Source organism: Typopeltis vanoorti, chromosome 17 (assembly GCF_054136105.1).
Source record: "Typopeltis vanoorti isolate ZY-2024b chromosome 17, IOZ_Tvanoo_1.0, whole genome shotgun sequence".
Classification (NCBI taxonomy): domain Eukaryota; kingdom Metazoa; phylum Arthropoda; class Arachnida; order Uropygi; family Thelyphonidae; genus Typopeltis; species Typopeltis vanoorti.
The window spans coordinates 91028398-91052060 of NC_143565.1; positions in this window are offsets into that span (position 1 = coordinate 91028398).

Below are 23663 nucleotides of genomic sequence, written 5' to 3' on the forward strand. Positions count from 1 at the left end.
GCACTCCATGGAGATCTTGTGTTAAACCTTTCTCTAAACCTTTTGAAAATGCCAACATCCTCATCAGCAAATTCCTGATAATGTATTCACAAAATGAGTGCAGGATATTATAATAGCACTAGATGAAAAATTCTATATAACCGCTAACGACGTCCTATCCGCAGTTTTCCTGCAAATTAAGCTGATTTTATTTCGGTAAGATATTATATTTCGGTCCCTTAACGCACTTCTTATAGTATCCATCCACATAGAGTTCAATGTCCATCTGGTTTTTTCCCTAATATAATCCTGGCAAAATATAATGTTCTGGTAATCTTTCCTTTCCCACATGTTTGAATGGCTATACCAACTTACACATACCGATCACTGAATTAGAAAACTTAATGCAGACGCACATAAACGTTACTTATGCAGCATATGCACTTGTTCAAGTGCATCACAATGTGTTCTGGGCAATCTTTTAAGAATGCTGCTATCAGTAATCGTCAACAGTGTTGAGCTCAATGAGAAAAACAAAGGATCTTTAGCAGTTCGATAAGAGGCTTATTGTGGGGGCCACCTGGATGTCGCCACGATTTTGAAAACGGAAGAAATTACTGTTTTCTCTAAAGATGAGATATCCTGCATGTTTAATCAGTGGGAAAATAATCCACATGCTTGTCTAAGAGGCGTAACTGTTGTCCTCAGCAGTCTGTAAGGCTTGTACAGACAAACAGAACTTCCTGTGTGCAGCGACTGATCAAAGCATTTGAGAAGGATTGTTCCAAATCCATATATCACCGAACTATGCACAAGGAATTGAAGAGGAATGGTAATGGCAGTAGTGTGCCTATACCAAAACCACTAATTTCTGCGAACAGGAAAGTTTACCTATCGTGGTGTTAGGAACATCATAACTGGACACTGGAAGACTTGTAAGAAATCAGGTGAGTGATTGTGCGCTTGTTCGATATGGACAATAAGTAGAGGATTGGTTCGGAGATCAATGAAACAATTAACCCAGCTTACCTAATAAACACAAGCCAAGGTTCTGAAAGTGATTACATGATAAGGAGCAGGTTCTGTTGGTATGGGATGGGTCCCGTGATACTCCTGAAAGTCCTCTAAGGAATATCTGAGCATTGTTGGCGATCACGTCCATCCTGCAATGTCAACTTCTTAACCACAAGGTGATGTTGTTTGTTAAATGACAATGCTACTGTCCATAGAATTGTTCAGTGAGCATGACAACGAATTTCACCATCTTACATGCCTGCCATAAATCCTGGATATCAACCTTATGGAATATTTAAGAAAACAGATTCAGAGCAAAGTCTTCTTCCGTCAAATCGATTCCAGTTAAAGGACTGTCTGTTCAGCATTTGGCATGTTATAGTCGTAGATACAATCCAGCGTGCACCTTGTGAAATCTACGCCAAAACCTCAGGTGTGCTGTAATTCGGGAGAAAAATGTTCCAGTGTGGTATTAATTTGTGGCTGGTATATGTAGATAGCTCAGCTCACATCATCATCATTATTGTTGTTGTTTTGAGAAACTACGTAATCATTATACACAACTACTTCAGCAATGAGAATCGTAAGCATAATGACACATACCACATAACGAGGCCTATCACTACTCTGTACTTCAGTAATGAGAACCGTAAGCATAGTGACGCATATCACATAACGAGGCCTATCACTACTCTCTATTCTGCCGGGCTGCTCAGCAATAGATACGCAAACTATGAGAGAGCACTTAATACCTACTCTCATCAAAAATCTTCCACATGACTTAAAACATCTAGCCAGTTATTGATCACTCAAACAAGCACTATGGTATTCATGCCAGATCAATCAGCATAACACACGCATACAACCAAAAGGTCGCATAGGATCAGTTATAAGGAGAGTAAAGGAAAACCACACTCACATAATACACCAAAACATATGCAGTTATTAAACAATAATTCCACACTCTTCACAAAAGCTTCATCTAGCCTTCGAGGAAGGTAGGATTTTAACGCCACATTATAACATCACTACTACAATTAGCATCGAGATCACATTTCCTTAACTGATATCATCTATGGAATATCATCCCTGTACTTTAGCCTTAAGGATATTATTTATTCTTATGAGAAGAACTCACATCCTTGGTTACATGTACTTCAATTTTTTTGTGCATATGATATTATAGTTTTTGCCTTAGTCCACAACAAGTGCTCTTTAGAACTAAACTTATCTTTAATGTTTTATAACATTTTATATATAACAACATTTTAATAGTAAAATGTATAAATGTTTAAAATAGTATATTCAAAAAATGTTTAAAATAGTATGAATTATTACTTCAAATACTTCTATTGTTGATATAGTGTGCGTGTTCATCTAAAAATATATTTTCTAATATATACTTGTTCAAAACAGAAAATACAATGTATGAATTGTATAAATATATATAGTCTGTATGAATGAACATATTATTATTATTATTATTATTATTATTATTATTATTATTATTATTATTATTATTATTATTATTATTATTATTTATTTATTTATTTATTTATTTATTGAGCCTGTGTAGCTCAGTGGATGTGGCGTTTGCATACCACGGCGCTTGGCCGCACGAAGGAAGACTTGGTTTCGAGTCTAGTCGGCGACTAGAGGAAATTTTTCTAAGCCTTTTTTCGACCGGTTCCCGAGTTAGTCGATCTCTGGCACGGACAAGCGGGTTTTCCCTCCCGGAAACTCGGGTTTTTCGTCCCGTAAACTCAAGAAAATCGACCGTAGAACCCACATTCATTTCAGACATTAAATATATTGTGTTAGGGACCAGGAGATGGCGGCACATTTGAGCCGTCTCTCTTCACTGTGTACCGCTTAATTAGTGATAGCCTTGGGCCATCTATCTCTGATTGGTACCAGTGGAGATTGAACTGCCCACTAAGTCTCCAAAAGTTAGATAGGGCTAAATGGCCTCGCCTACTCCCGTATACGGGAATAAAAAGGCGTTAGCTGATTTTTTTTTATATTTATTTATTTATTAACTAATGATATGTGAAAGTGTGAAAAAATTGTGAAGTGGAAAAGTAAAATGAATCCATTCAACATCTGATAGCAAAAAAAAAAAAAAAAAGAAAAGAAACTGAAAATATAATTTGTGAATTAAAATGAACTGCACAGGCAAACAAGTGCTGACTAACCATAACACGATATGTTTTTATCTGAAATAATGTTGTACGGTCGATTTTCTTGAGTTTATGGAACGAAATACTCGTGTTTCTGGGAAGAAAAAACAAAAAACAAAAACTCGTTTGCAGATGCAAGAGATCGACTAACTCGGGAGCCGAGTCAAGAAAGGTTTAGAATGTTCCTCCAATCAACAATTAGTTCTAGTCTAATTATTATTGTTATTATTATTATTACTACGTGACACCTCCATGGAGTCCAAAGACTCATCGAGGGAGGGCACCTACTTTACAACTCTCTGTCTCCACCACCCAATCCACCATATACCACGAACCGCCATCTACCGCCCACCACCACTAGTATTTTCACAGACAATCACAAACATTCATGCCCACTGCGGGATTCCAACCGCAGCCTTTTGGTGGAGAACATTAACCATTATATGCACTAACGCTAACCATTCAGCCAACCAGGCCAGCTCACTTAATGCTATTCTTAATTCTATTCTATAACTTAATTCTATCTTTGTGCATCTACAGCAGAGAAGATTAGCGCCACAGAATTAACTACACAGGCTTATAAATACTATGAATAAATATTTAGCAAGCTAAAAAAATATCATCATATATCACAATGGTTCTTAACCTGGACAGTAGCGCTTCCCTGGGAACAGTGAGGAGGGCGATAAGCGTCATTAATTCTACGAATATAATAAAAGCAAAAACTTCCGTATTTAATCTAGCATCTCTATTTATATTGTATATTTGGCAAAACTGTTCGAAATGTTGTTATGTCTAGCAATACTGTTCAAATTCATTCGCTACTTATTTTAACAAATTTTACATTCAAAGTTAAGTAATTGGGCTACGTTTTGGACTGTATTTTCTACATTGAACATAATCAATTTGGGCTATTTTTAGCAGAATCCACGACTTTTATAAGTTTTATTTGCTACTTTTTCATAACGCCTATCTGACAACCCTAGTTTGTAGATTACATCTAGCTCGTAGTGGCGCACTTCGCTGATATTGTGTAGCACTGCGGCCCACCAAAATGAGTGAAAAAAAGAAAGTGTCGTCAATATTCAATTGAATATTTAAAATATGGAGTTATTCCTTCTATAAATAATGAGCAGTTACCAATGTGTTTAATATGTGAAAAAACGTTCTCCAACGAAGGAATGAAGCCTTCATGAATGATGAGCATTTTAGAACAAAGTATCCAAATAAAGTAAAAAAAAGGATCTGGAGTACTTTCGCGAATTAAAAAATTAAATTTCAAAATCGTCCTGGACTTAAAGGTTTGGTTACAAAACAAAGTAACCAAGAGAAGGCAGTTGTTGTGTCTTACAAACTGTCAAAATTAATTGCCAATTGAGCCACATACTATTGCAGAACTCTCATCTTAATGGCTATAAATGAAGGTTCAGATACGATAATTGGCTAAGGTAAAAGTAATATGACGTCGTCAGTTCCTCTCACAATAGTTCAGTATCAATAAGAATTTACAAAATGGCAAAGAGCATTGAAGACTTTTTAATGCTAAACACATTCCTCTCACAAATATATTGCGTGTGCAACTGATTGAGCACCTGTTATGATTGGTCATCACCGCGGATTTATGGCACAATTAAAAGGAGCAGTTCTAAATATCTTTACCCTGCATTCTTCATAGAGAGCACTTAGTTGCAAAACATCTTAGCAGTAGACTAAGATGTTTTGACAAAGACTAAAGACTTTGGTTGATGTTATTAAAACAACGAATAAAATAAAAGCCCAATCATTGAATACCCATATTTTTCGGGAACTTTGCCATGAAAATGAGAAGAATTTGAGAGTATTTTGCTTGACACTGAAGTTAGATGGCTCTCAAATGGAAACTGCCTGCAACGCTTTAATGATCTCTACGATACTTTTTTGGAATTTGTTAATTCACGTGATGAGAACATGTGTAATGTTCTCAAAAGAAGAAGGTTGACATCGAATCGTTCTGTTATTTTCACCAAATTAAACAAGGGTTAGCATCAAATTTCAGGGAAGCAACATGAACCTTATTAAAGCAAAGGAAATTATAAATGCTTTTATCATCAAACTGACATTCTACAAGCAGAGCATTGCAAGAGGAGATTTTCTGAAGTTCCCAAATCTAAAAATAACAGATGAAGATTTAATATTAGATTTGGACTGTTATTGTTCCCATCTTCTGACACTGAAGGAAGACTTGATGATCAGATTCAATTAAAATATCCGATTGGGTCATAAATTCATTTCTTTCTGATGCCACTTCTGTTCATCCCAATTTGTAAAGAATTTATTGACTTACAAAATGATTTTGAAGTTCAAATACATTTTCAAAAGCATGCGCATGAAAGATTCTGGCCAAATATGCAATGCAAATATCTTCAGCTTTGCAAGAAATAAAATTACTGCTCATTGCTTTTCTTTCTTCATACTTGGTGGAGAAAGTATTTCGAGTCGTGTTGCAATTGTTAGGTAAGTAGCAAAATAGATTGCAAATAAGTGAAAGTGAAGTCTTGAGACGTCTGTCGAGCATTGAACCTGATACTGAAAAATTAGCAGGATCTCATCAGGCTCAGGGTAGCCATTAATCATTGGCTTATTAAATACAGTAAGTTTACATATTTTTTGAGTAAAAATCAATTTGCATCAAAATAATTAATTTTTAAATAACTATCAGTTGAAATATGTTGATGGTAATTTAGGTTTGGCTAATAATATATTATAAATATCTTATTGAGTCATTAACCTAGTGCAAAATTTTGCAGGGGCGCCAGACCATACAAATAGTTGAAAGGGAGTGGCAGGCAAAAAAAAAAAAAAAGGTTAAGAACCACTGGTAGATAGTACATACATATAGAGTATAGTTAGTATAGTACAGTATACGTAATGCTACATAAAACAGATATGTGCGAATATATATATATATATATATATATATATATATATATATATATATATATATATATATATATATATATATATATATATATATATATATATATATATATATATATATATATATAATAAATAAAATAAATAAATAAAATAAATAATAAATAAAATAAAATAAATAAATAAATAAAAACAATTATCTTCATGGAGTCAATAAGACTGAAAGTCTTATTGACTCCATCAAACGTCTCATCGAAGGAGACTCATGCACACACTAACCATTAATCATGCAATACAATACATTTCTTTAAACTAAATGACCTTCAGGGCACTCAAAACTATTTCTGGTAATCCATTCCACACAATCATCACTCTCAAAACTAACTATACACGACTTCCATGACTAATCGTTGATTTCGCCCTTCACATCATGTATTGAAAAATTCCTTTCCTGTCAGTCTTATAGAATCCTTTTTAATAACATGTTCCTAACATGTCCCATTTTCACCTTAACTGTTGCACTCAACATATCTTCACCCTGATTATTCCACAGATCTGTTATTAGACTGCTCAGATGTCTCTGAATCCTCCCCACCATTTCCTGATTCTCAAGAAACATAAGTAAATTAACCAATGTAATAATAAAAACATGGTAATGTTTTTATTATTACATTAATAAAATATTATCTAAGTAATAAAACATGGGGGATGTCCGTTAACTTCTTTTAAGTAGTATATGATTCGGCTGCATAATGACTACTGTGAAAAAAGTTGGTTACTTTTTTGCACAGTAGCCAATATGCAGCCGAATCATATACTACTTGTAAAGAAGTTAACGGACATCCCCATGTGTAAGATTCATCGTGCTATGTACCGAGTCCAGTATACCGATCCACTCACTTTTGAGCTACCTAATTTGAAAATTAGGAAGTTGACAAGGCATGTAATCGGTGTCGGAGTGAAGTGGCTACGAGAAGGAAACTGCTGAAGTTTGAGAGGGGTGTTGTCAATCTGTTTGGCAAATTGTTTACAAATTGCGCAATCCCAGGTCAACAATCAGTGACACCAAACTAAAATAAAAGTTCCGGGATTTGCGCTGAAGGACGGTATCCACTGCAAGTGCTACTCGCAGTGGACGACTAACCACACTCACCGAACGTTACCGTAGGGTATTACGAAGGATAATATGTAAAAATCCCAATTGTAGGAGGACACGTTGAGTGCAGAGTTCCTGGGATCGACTGAAACACGAATCTGCAAAATTTCAGAACCGAAGCTCATAACATGATATGTATGGTAGGACCACAATATGCAAATCCCACATTACCTGAACCAACATGCATAGTCATCTTCAATGGTCTTCAAAAAGAGCGTGTATAGTGGGACGTGAGAGATTGGAAAGCTGTGTTATGAAGCAACAAATCACACTACACACTCTACCAAGTAGATGGACGGGTGTACATGTTGCGGATGCCTGATGAATGTCTTACCAGAGTGCTTAACCCTAACTATGAAATTCGGAGGTGACAGTGTGATGGTATATCCTGTTTTCCTGATTTGTCGTGGAACTTCTGTCTGTCGCGCCACGAACATTGAACACGTAAAGGTGTCTGGACAATGCAATACCTCCCTACTTTATGGCGTCTCTACGGAACTAACCATTGATTTTTTCGGAAAGAAAAGGCACCATGTCATAAAGCTGATGCAACTGTAACCGCATGATATGTGGATATGAACATCACCACAATTGACTGGGCTCCACAGAGCCCAGATCTTAACCTTATTGAACATCTGTGAGATAAATTAGAGCGTCAGATTCGGTCAAGGGATGTCTTCTCCCCAACATTCCAGGACCTCATTATTTGCTTACAGGAAGAATGGTCCAAATTCCCATTGATCTCTATCATACGTTTGTAGAAAATATAGAAAAAGGAGGCCCTACATTTCATTAACCTGGGCGCCATAGCTATTTGTTCCTCACACTTGACTTCTTTCCAAGCAGTGTACAGAGCTTTATAAAAAAAAAAAGGAATAATAACTTCTCTATCATTTCATATCAATGTGTTCTTCGAAATCGAATTAATACTTTGAACAATTTTCAACTCGTTCAATATATTCTATGAATTGCAATTTCTATCCACCATCACCTCTAAATCACTAGACTTGTCAATTTTGTGAAATATAATCCGTATCATCAATATGATACAAAATATGTAATCATTTCATCCTTAAATTTTGCAACATTAAATTGAAAAACATTGTCCTTTGCCCACTGTAAATTTATTTAAATCGTCCTGCAGGATGATGTCATACAGATGACAAATGCCGAAAAAATCAGCTAACGCCTTTATATTCCCGTATACGGGGAGTAGGCGAGGCCATTTAGCCCTATCTAACTTTTGCCGAATATCTGATAAATGATAAATACAGGATATCTGATTAATTATGTAGCGAATCATTTAAGGAAGTCTTTGGTTGTTTACTGACGATGTCAAACTAGGGATGAGAGCAATAGTTGATAAAAGTGATCTAGATATCTTCTATGACTTGAGACATTCTGACGTACCTTTCTTTTGAATATGATATTCAATTTTAATTGAATATCATATTCAATTAAATATTGAATATGATATTCAATAAAATCCAGAGCGTGAAGATATCGTTATGAACTCAGTGAGGTGAGACTTTACTTATTTCTTGCATCCCCTTTCTATTCGAATTTGTGCTTATCTTTGGTATAGATTTTGTTTAATTTATATATCTATGATATCGTTCACGGTTTAAGATGATGCATCAATTGTTTTCTAATGATGCTGAAGGTGGATAGGAGGAGAATTGGTCATATGATTGAGAGGAGCCAATCAAATACATACCGGGGAATTATATCCGGTAAGGAGTAATGTGAGAAAGAGAGGTCATTTCTGGAAACAATGCAAGAGCCAAGTAGGGAAGAGAAAATGACATTTTTTACTTGGTTGGTGGTGAATGAGTCGAATGCATTGCCAGAGTCGGTGTCGAATGCTCTAGCATTGAATATGTTCAAGACCAGACACCATTTTTGTTTGGGACACCATTTTGAGAGCATCAAGACATTTCAGAAAATATTCAGTATTTAAAAACACATTTTTCTTACATGATAGCTGAGGTAATCTAGGAGCAGTCGTTACTAATTCTTTCACACCTTTTATTATACAAAGGGTGGGCAGATGCTAATTTGACCTAGCTAACTTTATGAATACAAATGAGCAGGAAATACCCATCGTTCATGCCTGAAGGATAGGAGATCTAAGGAGGAAAGAACTATCTATAGACGGGTATGGCACAATGCTCATAACCGTATGATCCGTTCAGACTAGACTTTAAGAGCCTATTATCTGATACCTAGAACTTAACAGATGTGGAAGTTAAAATAAAGCGGTATCGTCTTCTTCAATAGTACTTGATTTATAACAACAAACAGCTCTCCAAACAGTGAAACCTTATTCAAATTCCTTAAGAACAGACAAATCAATCGCCACCACTACTACCTTCTCGGTAGACATTATTATTATTATTATTATTATTTGACACCACCAGGGAGTCCAAAGACTCATCGAGGGAGAGTGTGCCAACAGCATCGAACGATTGGCATTGTTTTCATTATTTCGAATAATGGAAAAAATAACTTACCCATTGCATTATGTCCGTAAGGATGAAAGTATTTGATGGAAGTATTTGAAGCTGCTTCGAAGAAAACGTTTTTTAAGAAGCGTTTTTCTCCCATTACTTTAAATGTGACAGTAAAGATAGAGATAGGTATCCATATTTTGGAATACCTAGGCAAGGAATACTCTTGCTAATAGTTTCCGGGAAAATGAATGCTGCACAATATATTAACATTCTGATATTATCACAATCTAGTATATATTCTTAATAGCGGAGTTCAGCTATAGTTCAATGTCCAATGTTGTAAGCCACTCTAGAGCCTCCTTTGACACTATGTATCTCCTGCAGGTCGCCTTGGAAACCGAGAAGGAGTAATAGTCACTGATGATATGTTTGATAATCTGCAGCATATGGGTGACTGCACTCATATTCTACAGACTATCAAAGGGCTATTTGTCATATTCCATTTATGTAGGAGATAGTCGCATCTGACCTGATTCACCCTAATTCTGTTAATAGTTGTCCATGATCTTCCAGAAAGGATGCAGTTGGGCTGGTGGTTACAGGGGTATTTCACAAAAGCGCCATTTGTTAGCAGGTTTACTCCAATGTTGGTTCCAGATGTCGTGAATTGAACGGCTAGATCAGAAAAGGCTCTATTATAATGGGTGCCTTGACTTCATTTGGATTCTAGAGGGATTTATAAGAGTTGAGTGGAGAGGCAGTTGGGAGTGATTTATGATTTACTCCAGTTCTTTTAGTGAAGCCAGCCTTTTTCGTATCTTTAGTGAGACTATTTTGGTAAGCACTGTAGCCATCGTAGGTGGATAGTTTTCATAGTCTCATTAATCGTGCGTATGGTCATGTTCAGTTGGAAGTCGATGTTGTAATGTTTGGTGAGTACTTGTTTTCCAGACTGATGCATAGTATTCTGCAGCAGCAGAGTAAAAAAGGGCCTGGCCAGAGATCTTAAGTACCTAGGCGCTGCAGCTGCAGTTATTTTCACTTATTCTTAAGATAATGTTGTTTCTCTCTTTTATTTTGTTTTTCACTTTATGAACGTGAATTTTGTAGGTCAGACTTCTGTCCAAATTCACTCACAAGCTTGACTGGGCTGGCACAGAATATTAGGTTGCTTTGGTGGATTACCTCCTTGTTGAGATGGAAATGTGTGAACAGAGTTTTGGTGGGATTTGGCTATACAACTACACGAAATACTTCTCGAGTCTCCAAGTTATGTTCAAGGCATCCACCAGGGAATCAAAATATTGCGATTGGTGAAGTATTCCCATGTCTGCATACAAATATTTGCTTGATCTTGTTGAGGGAATGTCCAAAATATAAATGTTATAAATAGTTGGAACCTAAACAGAACCGGATGCAAGCTATTCGGAAGGAATCTGGGTCTGATTTTCCTTCCTCCAATTTGGACCGGACCAGAATTTTTCTGTTTGTGAGCATGGATTCCAGAAAGTGTAAGGTTGTTTTGCCTTTTATGATGAAAGTAAGCTTTTAGAGCAAGCCGATGTCAAGTCAATGAAGACAGTTTCACATTTTAATTTATTTTAGATGTCAGTCTCAATTTGATTTGATAAAGCCAAGACTTGATCACAGCAGTTTCTGCCAGGCCTAAAGCCAGCTTGCTGTATATGGACAGACGTCTCCTTTTCGCTATGACTCTTTCCAGCAGCTAGTAGGTTGAGCATAGTAGAGCAATTAGGCCAAGATTTCAATGGATCATGGGTCTATCCGTATCTTAGGAACTTCAATTATCTTAGATTCTAGCAAAGGACTAGTAGTTCTCCAGTAAAGATGACGGTAGAGAACAGGATTGATAGCCATGACTATCCGTGCTGTACAATGTGTTAAAGAACCCAAGAAGGAGGCCATATGATCCAGAGGCCTTGCCATTCTTGATATGTGATAGGACTTCCTGGATTTTCTCTGTTGTGAATAGGATACAGAGGTCTGGAGTTCCAGGACTTGATGCTAAGTTGTGTCTTAGTGTAGATTCTATGTCCTTTTTTTTCGGGAAGCCGTTGGATTGATCTTAGATGGGATGCAAATCGGTACAGAGTCACCTCTGAAACTTTTCATGTTGTAATATCTACTCTTCCAAGTTTGAACAGCAGGGATCTGCTTTTCCGACAAGATTTAGAGAAGTCATGCTCTTCAATGGTTCATAGCAATCATTCTTCTATTGTCGTCCAGACGCCTTATTAGTTCTTGTGCCTCTAATGGACCACCAGATTTTTCGTGCAGAGCTGCCATAATATCAATCTTTTTGATCCAGCATGGTGTGAAATGAGGATCGAGACTAGAGGTTTTGCATTGGCTGATATTTTTACCAATTTGATAAACCTCTTGTAGTTTTGGGGCAGCGGTACTTTAGTGTTGATCAAATTTTCGTTTAAAAAGAACCTCCAATTGGCTTTCCATAAGTTCTATCTAGGAATTGGAAGTTTCAATAAGTCATAATCATCGAATTCCTGACATGCACCCTTAAGGGGTGAAGAGGATATGATAGTACTACGTGAAAACATACATCACCACTATCTTCCTTTCTATAATTTTTCTCCAAAGTAATCTGTTAGTTGTCAAGACTCCAACATTATCAATCTTATATTGATGTCTTCTAAGGCACTTTTTACAGTACCAATCCACCTATATCTTGGGCTTCCTCGGGGTCTTTTTCCTGCCAACCTGGCAGAGAACACTTATTTTGCTAATCTTTCTTCTCCCATTCAGTTTATGTGACCACACCACTTGAGATTAGATCTGCTAACATATTCCTGGAGATGTTAACAATGTCAAGTTCTTTTCTAATATCCTCGTTTTTAATATGATATTGCCACTGATGCAATTAATTTACACTCCTAATCTTTCTCAGGACTCTCATATCTATCGTCTCTAGTCTTTAGTCAAGTGTTTTGTTTCTAACTCAGGTCTCAGATCCATTAAATAAAATTGGCTTGTACACTATCTTGTGCAAAGCTACTTTAGTGTTTTAACTAATTTCTCTCTTATTCCATATAAATTTATTCAGTTGCTTCATACTATACTGGCTTTGATTACTCTATTGACTGTTTTTTTTTAAATTTACAACCTTCATTAAAAATGGTGTCTAATTAGCTGAAATGTTTTACTTATTTCATAGTTCTCTATTCACAATGCAGATTATATTTTCAATACTTCTGCCTAATTTCATTTTCTTTGACGTGTTATTGCTGACCTTCATACCATATCTATTACAACGGTTAATCAATTTAGTCACGGAATCTTCAGACATAGTATATGTGTTTAGATATATAACATCATCTGCATAAGTACAGAGCTGAGATTAACATCTCCAATTTTGATAGGAGGTTTCATATTTATAATGTAATTCATATAAATAATTAATAACAGAAGGGATAATGTATGTCCTTGTCAGACATCAAATTTAATATCAAACTATCTTCCCATACTTCCTTCAATTCTAACTGCTGACTTACAACTTAAATACAGACTAAGTATTGTTTTTATAATGTCCCATTGACACAATATAACTGTAACATTTTGAATAGCTTTTCACATGGCACCTTGTTTTATATACCTTTTCCAGATCTACAAAACTAAAATACAGATCTTTGTTATATTCCCATCATTTCTCAACTATTTGTCATAAAGTGAAAATTTGATCCTGACAGCCTCCATTTGGCCGGAATCTAACTTTGTTCTTCACCAAGCTACCCTTCTACAATTTTTCTTAGCCTTTTCTCAGATATACTTGCATAAATCTTACTAGCAACACTGAGAAGGGAAATATATCTATAATACTCATATTCAGCTTTATTTGCCCTTTTTTTATATATGGTATATTTTAAGGTCAGGAAATCGGTAGCTCCACATGGAATGGTGTGAGTGCAAATCTCCTGCGTTGATAACTGTATATCAACATTTATCGAAAATTTACCCGACAATTAGGATCTGCAATTGTAGTCACAACTAGGAAGAAGTATTCATATTTGTTGAAAAAAAAAGTACTTTGAAAAAATCTGAGTTATCTGAATAACCTGTTAATAAAAAAACTATCCCTTTATATGTTCAGCGATTAAATTATTTTCAATGCAAAAGTTATTTTCTATATATAAAGTTATCTTTCGCTTCACTACCTTTCAGAATCTAATATTAGTCGATAATAATGATCCCATTGGTTGGAAAGAGATGGGTTCGAATCCGATTAATCCTGAAAAAACACACGTAAGCTACAGACATAATATACTGGCCTAATAGCCTTGGTTGCTTTAGCCATAATTCAAGATTTGCAATCCATACTTCTCAGAATGCTAACCTCATAAGAAGTTGATGTCATAATTTTTTCAAATATTGCTTTTGGTATCACATGGTTCTTCAGTCCCACAAATTTAAGCTTAATTTTTTTTAAAACTCTATTCCATAAAAGGAACAGCAAAGGAGAAACATGTGATTTGTGAAGGACTAAATTTATTCTGCTCCGACCTATTGAGCAGAATATGCACTATAACTTTAAATCTATAATACAATACATGTACTATTATACAATACAGACAAATTCTCTGTCCGTTATTTAATTTAAACTTTACGAATTCGCTGGCTTATCCATCAGAATGAAATAATTTATCTCAATTTCTTCGTTGTAAACTTACTATATCATGCATTTTTAAACTTACGTGTAATGAATGCAGAACTGAAAATTACTAAAGTACATCATGCTTTACTTGATGTAATAACTAAATTGTTAGTTTTATCATCCATAAACACTTAGAAAATAAATGACAATAAAATGATAGTTTTGAAAGACAAAATGCTTCTTTCCTATCACTATTAATAATAACCACATCCAGTGAAGAGTGATGCAATCTCTTGCTCCTCATCCTAATCGTAATATATATTTTTTTTAATTGTGGATTCTAAGGTAACATTTTTGAGTTTAAGGTATGAATAACTCGAGTTTCCGGGAGAAAAATCCGCTTGTCCGTGCCACAAATAGACTAACTCCGTCGAGAACTCGTAGTGGATAGAGTTAGAAAAGTTCCTCGAACCGACGTTTTTATTTGGATGGCCTAGCGCTATGGAATGCAAACGCCACTTTTTTCTGAGCAACACAGGCTCTTGAAGAATTCTTCTTCAACATCTTCAGCTTCATTCCCACTAAAGTAGGCTTACAGCAGTGGATCACCCTCCTCCACTCGATTCTGTACAAAGCTATTTTCTCCTTTAGTCCGAGGTCTTGGAGTTCCCTATCCAGCCATGATTGTTTAGGTCTCAGCTTACTTTTGTCTGATGGCTTCATATCCACAATTCTCTTTCTCACATAGCTTTATATCACGAAAACACCTCAATTTGATGCTGTAATCTTTCCATATACTTCGCTTACCTTCAGTTCCCCTGATCAGCAAGCGTTTGATAGTGTCAAATCTTGTTACACCACTTGCTAGACTTACCATTCTCATTTCAGCAATGTTGATTCTCTTATTCCATCTCTTGGTCATCTGCTACTTATTGGTGTAGGTTTTGCTACCATTTTGTAGATCACCTTTTAACTTGCTAGACAGTTTTATATCACGCTATTCACCAGAAACCTTTTTCCAGTTTATGTACCCTGATTAGATCATCTATTGAGTTCTGAGTCCATGTATCCATCACTTCACAATGTCCATGATATGTATATCTGGACAATTGTGTCATGCCTGTGCCCTGCAATATAGTATTATACTTCGTGCTGTTTCACTGCAACACTTACTGTCTTATTTCTAGAGATCCTAATGTACTGTCTTTCAAAGCTTTCTTTCAATCTTCAAAACTTTCTTCTGCTTCATGATTAGACTTTGTGCAATTCCCCATATCATCGTTCAGGGCGATTCAGTTCTTAGTATCTCTGTCAACACATCCAAGAGCATAACAAATAAGAAAGGTCTCAAAATGACACTGACATTTACTCTGTATACCACAGTGGTTCATGCTCCACATCTTACCTTTTTTGATACCATCATATTGTACATGTCTTTTACAAGATGCACGTACTTCTCTGATATCATTTTCTTCATCGTACTTCTCCATGTCTCTTTTCTTCAAAGAACTTTTCGAAATCAGTGAAGGTTTTATAAAAAAAAGACCCATGTTTCTCTTTTGGCATCTTTCTAGGAGCTGTCTTACACCAAAGAATGCATCAATTGTTCCCTGATCGGGCATAAACTCAAACTTCTCTTCAATTAACACCAAGTCTTGCAATCTCCTCCAAGTTATTCTTTTCCATACCTTCATAGCGTAAATCATGAGTTGAATTCCGCTGGATATCTTTGGTCTTATGTAATATAACAAGTATATTCTTTCTCCATTACTCTGGCATTTTCTCAGTTTCAACGATAAAGTATCCGTTAATATTTCCTCGCCCAATTCAACATTTCCATACTTCCACGGGGAATTATTATCATCATCATCGGCCTTGGATGGGTATGATACATATCTATCTTGGTGACATGTCATGAACTTCACGAATTTCTCAATTTCATAATCTCATTTATTTATTTGTACCAATAGATTATGCAGCCTCCTCTCTGTGGATTTTCTTAGTTTCATCGATAAATCATTCATTAATATTGCCTCGCCCAATTCAAATACACATTTCCATGTTCTACAAGGAATTAGTATCATCGGCCTTAAATGGATACAACACATATCTATCTTGGTAGCAATGCCATGAACTTTACGAATTTCCAATTTCATTTATTTATTTGTACCAATAGATAATACAGCCTCCTCACCGTCTATTTCGAAATCTTAAAAAAATCAAAACCTTAATGTTAATCTGATGTGTCTTGCCTTGTGCTCCTTTTCTGTCTTGCTCAATGAAGGCCTTCCTGCCCGAAGTCGATCTTCAATGTCACCACGGCCCGCATTAAATTCATTGCACCAAAGTTTCTTTGACATCACCTTTTCACCATACACAGCAGTCACTTCACGGAAAAAATGGTACTTGGTGAAGCCCCTTTTGCTTTTAAAAAAAGAATAACTTAACACCTGTTTGGGAAATCACTCACAAGGTATTTGCCATGTAACAACTGGAAATAGCTCTTAGCCTACAGTAGCGCCACTGTGCATTTTGAAGGTTATTAACAGGTTTGTTTGTTTGTTTGTCCAACGTAACACATTTCCTGTCCTCATTATTAAGAAAAAAATACTCTTTGGAAACCCTTTGTACTAGACATAACTCTAATCTACATGTGTTTCTTGTTTCGATTTCTAAACGCTCCACGAGTTGTCTGATATGTCTGAAATCTACATAATTCCTAATGTGTTTATCAATCATTGCCGAACGAAAGCACAGAAAACTTCAGAGGGGAGTTCCGCTAGTTGCCAACCAGAAAAGAACTTCTATGCACAGTTATTAACTAGGCGAATCTCGAGTAAGCCTTGGTGCCATGAATATTCTGCGTTCTTTTCAGATATTTAGAGTTTTTTTTTATCCACATACTTAAGAAAGTTGATTATATAGAACGTTGTTTTAAACAATGATTCGGGTGAGAGTTAGGGATACAAAACTGCAGCAGTTCACGTATGGATCAATAATCTCAACTACTGGAGAGGACTAAGATGACCACTTATCAATTTCCAAAAGTACTTTCTCACTTCATTTGTAGAGTAAAAAAATAAATGTAAGTAAAAGTTTCTGTGGCTTAGCACTTCTTTCGGATGCTTTCAGTATTGTGAGATGCTTTATAATAAACAACGAATTTGATAAAAATAAATAAAATAATAACTAAAACTGGGTTTATAGGTCGTAATAGTTATTTAATAAAACCAACTAGTTACGCCACTTAAGTTAGTGGCTTCATCTGAATTGGGACGAACACACAAATATACAAGTGTTAAATATGAATCATTACATAACTAAAAATAACAAATATGGAACTGTCGCACAAAAATACAAATCAAACAGAAGCACGTGGAGAGTGGAAGCTGGCACATGATGTCATTCTTCAGCAACAGGGGTGAATGCTAGTCTTGAAATTCTCGCTTGCTCTTGTTATCATTCAGGGAGTGAGAGGTGCGATTGAAGTCTGATTAGCAGAATAATGAATTACTGACCATTTAAAACTATATATTTAGAAATTTATGTACATTTAATAATACAAATACAACATTTATTTTACAAATGATATTCCATCTTTTTCAATTTAGCTACTTGAATACAAATTCTACCCTACGGTCCTTCTTTATGAACTGGTCAATAACATCGTCATACAAAGTTGGTTGTAACTTAATTTTCCCAAGCAACATGCACACTTGTAAAGGCTGGCTGAAACTCACTGGTTAGAGCTACTTTGATTGCGTGTAGCTTGTGTTTAAGCAACAAAGTGAGACGCAGTGAAATAGCTATGCGCGCGCATGAAATCACAGTGCTGCTGCGAGGACCTGAAACCTCCGACAACCGAGCAAGCCAAGGCAGCTTTGACTAGACGAGCAAGCATCGGCCTTCGATACACAAAGCAAAGCTCAATTATTGCCGCACAAGCTTAAGACGTGTTCTGTCTACAAATATAAAAGCCTAAATGGAATGCTTATAAATGCATGCATTCATTAACAAATAAGTATTACTTCTTTCTCAATTATTGAGCTTGCGCAAGAAGCATAGGAATCATGGAGAATTCGCCCATGTTCAGCAGGTGTGTTAGATAGTTTGCAGAAAAATTAAAGCCCGATGTGTTTAATGATCCGACAAGGGATTTCCAAATGTCACACAAAATCATTCTTTTGGTTTCTGTTGAGTGTGCCATGTGAGTAGGTTATCATCGTAGATTCTTTGGTGTTGCCTGCTCTGAAATACATTAACAAATAAGTATTACTTCTTTCTCAATTATTGAGCTTGCGCAAGAAGCATAGGAATCATGGAGAATTTGCCCATGTTCAGCAGGTGTGTTAGATAGTTTGCAGAAAAATTAAAGTCCGATGTGTTTAATGATCCGACAAGGGATTTCCAAACGTCACACAAAATCATTCTTTTGGTTTCTGTTGAGTGTGCCATGTGAGTAGGTTATCATCGTAGATTCTTTGGTGTTGCCTGCTCTGAAATATATGGCATGGAGCTCTGGTCCCATTCAATGTTGTGGTGAGTGTAGAAGAAAATGGAATGCCAGTCCTGAGCTGTTTTCTGTGCTGTTACTGACGACTCCAATATACTCCTTTTGTATTATTTCTAAACTTCTCATTGTTTGCCCTATGTAATTAAGGCTACAAGAACATGAAATATTGTAAATTCCAGGATGTTTAATGAAAACGTTGTGGTCCTTGGGCTAGCGTAACAGATTTTGTGCCGTCATAATGGGTTTGAAGGCCAATCTTATGACATGAGATTTGAGGATATTTGCGCTTTTTAGCGAAAGTTCACCAATAAAAGGGATGGAAACCAAAGCTCTGTAATGAATGTTATGGATCTGTTGTGGATAGATATAGTAATTTTTATTACATTAATTTTTTGGGCGAAAAAATCACCATACTCATCAAATAACGATATTAAAAAAAAATAAGCGATTATAACCCTACAAGTTTTGTAAATCCTTAGACTGATGCCATCAGGGTTACTGGTTAAAAAATTATACACAACAAAAGATTAGAAACAATTAATGACAACATATCAGATGCCATCAGAATTTAATTAAATATATGCAATTAATTGTATCCAACCATAACACAGCTTACCAAGCGTCCATGTCAGACATCAGACAGTGCATGCTCTTTGCTCCACTGAAGACGACGATACTGTTGGTTCGGGAAACGCGTGGCTTGCATATTTTGGTCCTACCATGGAAACCCATGTTGTGAATGTTTTTATGCAGATTAATTTGTTGTTGCAATCGATTTTCGGAACGCCGCATTCAACGTGTCCACTGACGACTGGCTGTTTTTATACATCACCTCCGTAGCGCCGTTGGGTGAGCGTGGTGGGTGGTCCTCTGCAGGTGGCACTTGCAGCTAAATTCCTGCACTTCCATCTCCGTATGGTATCACTGATTGTTGAAAAATTGGGAGGGTCCCAATTTGTCAAAAAGATACGCTGCCAAATGGCATTCTATCACAACGCCTCTTTGAAACTCATTTCCCTTTTCCTAACCATTTCATCCCCATACAGATGCACTGACTTGGGAGCATCACATTCTTCCAATTTACAAGTATACTGGCTAAAAACAAGTGACCTGTTACATGGCTGAAGCACCTTGCCCACTGTCGGTTGACTTCTTTCTCACCAGTGTACTGCTTGGGTGGAAATATTTCTACAATACTGCTGGACTGCACTTAAATGAATTTGGAGTTAGGTATATAACTCCTATTTGGAGTTCGAGAGAGCTCACTCTAACTCCTATTTGGAGCTAAAGAGAGCATCATTATTATTATTTTAACGGTGTCTCCATGGAGTCAAAAGACTCATCGCGGGAGACCCGACATTGACACACTAACCATTATTTACACAATACCTGTCATACCTCTCCTTAAATTCATTCACAGTTGAAGCATTCACAACCCTCCAAGTAAAAAATCTAGTCCTAACACCCTTGTTAACCACACTCTTACAATCTCCAGGGATGGCCCCTCGTTCTCTCACATCCTGCATTGGTCTTAAGAATATCATCAGTATCAATCCTGTAAAATCCCTTTAACAATTTAAATACCTCTATCATATCTCCTCTCCTACGTCTATCAGCTAGTTTTTTTGGAGCCCACAGATCATCAATCTATCCTCATAGGGAACATCCCACAGACCTGCAACAATCTTTGTAACCCGCCTCTGAATCCTCTCTACCACTTCCGCATCACCAAGAAATCCTGGCGACCAGATCTGTGCACAATAGTCCAAATGCGGCCTTATTAATGCCTTATAGAGTGGAATAATAACTTCCCTATCCCTGCTTGTTAGTGTGTTCCTCAACAACCATGTAATTTGATGTGATGTTTTGGCAATCTTAGCAATATGCCCTTTAAACTTAAGTTCTCTGTCCACAATAACTCCCAATTCTCTTGTCTCATCAACTTCCTGCAGTTCAGTTCAGTTCAGTTCCGTTAATATAGGAAACAGCATGCGATGTCATCCTCCCGAAGTGCATCACCTTACACTTAGCCACGTTGAACTGACAGCCATTTACCTCAGTCCATAGCGTCAGCCTATTTAACTCATCCTGTAAAATATCCACATCATTTGAATTGATTATCGCTCTTCCCAATTTTGCATCATCAGCAAACAAGTGGATATTTCCATTCAAGGTATTTCCAATATCATTGATGTACAAATTAAACAATAGAGGACCAAGAACTGAGCCCTGAGGTACACCACTAGTCACTTGCCTTTTCCTGGACTCAGCTCCTCCGTAAACCACTCTTTGATATCTGTCCGCCAGCCATCCTTTAATCCAAATCACCATCTTCGGATCCAAACCCATTTGCTCTAATTTATGTAACAGAGTTCCATGTGGAATCCTTTCAAAAGCCTTTGAAAAGTCGAGCAGTATCACTGAGTAAGGATTTCCTTTAACCAACTCCACTGTTACTTTATTATAGAACGTAAGCAAATTACTTAGGCAAGACCTACCCTTCACAAAACCATGTTGCCCCTTATAAAGTATCATATTGCTGTCCACCCAGTCCTGAATTCTAATTTTAACTAATTTCTCCAAAATCTTAACGACCACTCCAGATATATTGGTCTATAATTTGCAACATCAGTCTTAGAGCCTCCCTTGTGCAATGGAACTATTTTCCCCTCTTTCCACTCTATTGGCACTTTACCAGAATTGAGGCTTAAATTAAACATCCTGGTTAGAGGAGTTGCTAATTCTCTTGCACATGGGCCGATATGCCATCTAACCCAATGCAGTGTTAGCAAGGTTTTTTAATATATTAAGCACCTCAATTTCATCTATCTCTATACTCTCATCAGTCAATGGCACATCTGACACTGCACTATCACTACGAAGATGGTACACTTTTGCGAAATGATCACTAAGCAACTCAACTATTTGATTAGCTTCAGTAATTTCCTTACCATCAACACTTTTTAAAGTAATCTTTCCATGGATATTCTTCCTTTTACTAGCCATATAGCGAAAGAACTCTTTAGGGTTTCTTTTGGATTCATCAGCTAGCTTCCTCTCATAATTAGCTTTGGCTTTCCTTACCATACAGGTTACTCTCTTTGCCTGTACCTTATATTGCTCATTGGAACGCTCATCACCTTTTTCTTTATGTCTTCCACAACCTTTTCTTTATCTGCAACTCTTATTTAACAGTATTAGTCATCCATTTTACTCCTACTTGATTTCTCCTTCTGACTCTGGGAATACAGTCTGATACAGCTTTCTCCAAATACTCCTTGAGAATCTCCCACGCACCATCAACATCTCTCCCCTTGAATTTCTCATGCCATAATACAGCTGAAAGCTGACTTCTCAGCTTGCCATAATCACGAGCCTTGTAATTCCACATATACCCATTCTTAATAGAATATTCAGTACGTCTTTCAATCTCCCAGGTCAAGACCACATGATCGCTTTCCCCAAGTGGAGACATTGTAACTAAATTACTTATTGATATGTTCTCCGATGTTATGAACAGATCTAACACTCTAGAATTTCTTGTCCCTTCCATCACATGCTGTCTCAGGTAATTATCTCTTAACAATTGTATAAATATAAACTCCATTTCCTTTGTTCCTTGTGACCATTCCTTCCCCAATCTATGTCCCCAAAGTTAAAATCCCCCATAATAATTACTTGACCTTAAAGCATTGTTGACTGAAAGTTTGGAAGTAAAAAAATAGAGCAGATGCAGGTGAGTATGTGAAAGCATCATGATGCGAATGAGTGTGAAAATGCATTAAAATTCTGAATCAGTTCTCTCAGGCAACAATATTGAATGGGGTAATCAATTCAGGAGGTAAAGGTCGTTGGTTGCCTTGATGTAGTTTCTATATACTAATGCTAAAAACATTAGTATATGGAATAAGAGGGAGGAGCTTTTGTCATTGGATAGTGCAACCTTACTAAAAGGCATAAGAATTAGTGAGACTTGATTAAATAGCAGATGATGTAGTTACAAGGATTGAATGTGATGGGTTTAGTATTTTCAGGGAGGATAAAGTGGATAGGATAGAGATGGGTACTGTGATGATAGATGAATTGCAGTCAACAAGAGTAGGAATCAGTCAGTCCATCTTCCGAGTCAATATGGTATGAAATTGAGGCCAGTAGGACAAAATCTGTTGATGCCTGTCTGTCAGGGATATTGTGGCAAACATGCATCAACAGATTACTAAAATGAGTGTAATTTGAGTATTTATTATGGGGGACTTCAACTTTGGAAACAACCAGGGTGGAGAAAATATCAAGTCGCAGTAAGGAAATGGAATCGATGCACTTACTGAAAGACGTTTCAGTGCTTGAAACAGAGTGACGGGGAGGGAAGAACTCGGGCTTCGAGAGTGCTGATTGTATAATCTTGTTATATAATCAGGAGACCTTTCCATAACTAAGGTGGCTGCATTGTCATCAAATGGGGAAAGTTGCCATGTACTCTTGAATTGGGAGACTAAAAAACGTGCAAATTCGATTTAAGGAATATATGTGGAACTACCCACCCCCTCTGTCCAAAAAAAAAAAAAAAAAAACCCAAACTTTTTGAAAACAGAAGAAACTATTGGCGCCACCAGTTGTATCTTTTTGTTGTCGAAAGCGACAACCTTCATTAGTGTTGTGTCAACTGTTTATGACATTTGTTTCATTAGAAGCCGAGTTATGTCGAGTGACAGTGTTTCGACGAACGGTCGGAAAATGAGTTTCAAACAGACAGCTGCGATTCACTTGTGTTAAACTTGGTAAATGTTTTACCGAATCGCATCAAATGGTGATGAATGCTTATCCCATT